We start from the raw sequence: 2,819 nt of genomic DNA on the forward strand, positions 1-2,819 counted from the left end.
AGGTTCTCTCTCCGCCTTGATGTGCATGTGCATAAATTCTATCATGGATAAAGGAAAAGCATGTTTAAAAAAATGAGTTATATTGGCCAGCAGGTGGCTTGGTGGTTAAAACTCTGTATTCCCACAGGCTGACCACAATTTGAGTCCCGAACCCAGTGGCTTTAAAACCACCACAAATGAATAGATAAATAAAAAATAAATGTGCTCTTTTCCAGCTGGAACCATGGAAGGCATTCAAGAGAAGAAAAAGAAGGTTCCTGCTGTGGCAGAAACCTAGAAAAAGGTTCCTGCTGTGGCGGAAGCTACCACGAAAAAGTTTCCTGCTGTGCCAGAAACTCTTAAGAAAAGCAAAGAAATTTTGCAGAGCTGAAGATCAAGCACCTGAGAAAGAAGTTTGCTCAAAAGATGCTTTGAAAGGCAAGAAGGAAGCTTATCTACGAACATGCTAAGCACTATTATAAGGAATATAGACAGATGTACAGAACTGAGATTCACATGGCCAGGATGGCAAGAAAAGCTGGCAACTTCTATGTACCTGCAGAACCTAAATTGGCATTTGTTATCAGGATCAGAGTTATCAATGGAGTGAACCCAAAGTTTCTAAACGTGTTGCAGCTTCTTTGTCTTTGCCAGATCTTCAATGGCACCTTCATTAAGCTCAGCAAGGCCTCAATTAACATGCTGAGAATTGTGGAACCATATATTGCATGGGGGTACCCAAACCTGAAGCCAGTAAATGAACTGATCTACAAGTACGACTACGGACAAATCAATAAGAGGTAAATTGCTTTGACAGATAACTCTTTGATTGCTCAATCTCTTTGTAAATTTGGCATCATCTGCATGGAGGATCTGAGTCATGAAATCTATACTGTTGGAAAACGCTTCAAAGAAGCAAATGACTTCCTGTGGCCCTTCAAACTATCTTCTTCATGTGACGGAATGAAGAAAAAGACCACCCATTTTGTAGAAGGTGGAGATGCTGGCAATAGGGAAGACCAGATCAACAGATTTATTAGAAGGATGGACTAACGTATCCACCATGATTATTTTTGTAATCTGGTCAGTAAATAAATAGAGTAGCTGTTTTCAGACTGCAATATATTGTTGTATTAATAACTTTTTTGTTAGCTTGCCTCTGCCTTCCCTTAACTATTGCAGCACATCTTGGTGCTTGGTAAAATTAAGCTGAAATTTCTGCAAGACTAGGATCCATTTTCTATTTTGTGAAAACCACTTAGGAATATTTGAAAGGCTTTTTCTACGTCAGAAAGGCACAATGTTTCTCCTTTGAATTGTGCTGAGTGAAAATGGGTTTATTCAAAGAAAGCTTATTTCAAGACATTCATGCATGATTTGCAGGTAAGGTAATAAAATAAAGGTCAGTTCACCAAAAAAAAAAAGTTTAGAAAAATGAGTTCTATTGTTTCTCTGAGGTTGGAGGGTAAAAATCCTTTCCTCTGACCCCATTTTCTGTTTCTGGGGGCTAGGAATATACAAAATTGGATGTGGAAAAAGATCCACTGAGGGGCAGAAAGAAAACTGAAACTTCTATGTGTGTGCATGGGTGTTTCTGGTAACTACACTTAATACGAGATCTACCCTTGACAAATTTTTTTTTTTTTGGAGAGATTTTCACTATAGGGCGCGTGCGCTCGCCAGACAGACAGAGAGAGACATTAGAGTCAGAAAGCGAGAAATCACCCCCCAGGGGGGATGGTCACGCCGCAATCCCTTCTCCTCCATTCTCCTCTCGGGATCCTGGGCACGCTCGCACACGCGCCCAGCATGAGTTTTAAGCCACCGGGTCCGGGACGCGAACCGCGGTCGACTACGTGGGAGTCCAGCGACATAGCCATTACGCTAACTGCTGGTTCCCGACCCTTGACAAATTTTTGTGTTCACAATACAATATTGGTATCTGAAGGCACACTGTTGTATAGCGAGTCTCTATGTCTGTTTTTTAGTCTAAGCCACACTTAATGTTCCTTCAAAACGTGAAGAAGTTATAAATACACATATGCATAAAAATACTTTATGGAAAGTTAGTTAATTTTGATGTAAAACACTTTTTAAATCTGTGCACACACGCCCGGCGTGAGTTTTAAGCCATCGGGTCCGGGACGTGAACTGCGGTCAACTACATGGGAGTCCAGCGACATAGCCATTATGCTAACTGCTGGTCCCAGCCAGAATCTTTTCTTACCTCCACTGCAAGGCCCAGGGTGGCAGGTATCAGCTTATGTCAGTGGCAAATCAGCACTGGGATGGCCATGCTGGATGAAAAGGAATCCTCGTTCCTTTCCATGGAAAATTCTAATTAGCAGACTATGAACAAAACTACAACAGATACGTAGGTTAGAAATACTTGAGGTTCATTTGAGGCAGAAGCAAAAATAAGAACTCAAAGGAACCTCAATGTCTAGAGCTTTGTCTAATCACTGGTTACATGTTCAAAGCCCAGGACCCAGCAATGCTCCACGGACACAGCCCTTGTATAGCATGACTTACTGAAGCATTTGAACCCCGACACCCTGCCTGCCACAGCTTGGATTCCTGCACTCTGGCAGCTTCACAATAAATAAGACTTTCATCACCACGACCACACTCACACACTAGGCTGAAAGCGGAGCCCTTCTCCAGACCCCCAACCATGGCCGTGAGAAAGAATGTCCCCCTCCCGCCCCCACCCCACCTCATGCCCTGGTTAACACCTGGGCTCATTTCACCTTTCCACTTTGCAGGCTTGCAGACACTTCTCTGCTAGAACCAGAATGACAGATTTATGCGATGCTGAGGGTTTGGAGCAGAAAGTGCCC

The 2,819-nt window shown here is 42.9% G+C and overlaps 1 pseudogene; it reads left to right on the plus strand.

Annotated features, from left to right (window-relative positions):
• Positions 1-223: 223 nt before the first annotated feature.
• On the plus strand, positions 224-1,032 carry LOC106735014 (60S ribosomal protein L7 pseudogene; annotated as a pseudogene).
• The last annotated feature ends 1,787 nt before the right edge of the window (positions 1,033-2,819 follow it).

This window comes from Tupaia chinensis, unplaced genomic scaffold (assembly GCF_000334495.1).
Source record: "Tupaia chinensis unplaced genomic scaffold, TupChi_1.0 Scaffold000275_1, whole genome shotgun sequence".
Lineage (NCBI taxonomy): Eukaryota > Metazoa > Chordata > Mammalia > Scandentia > Tupaiidae > Tupaia > Tupaia belangeri.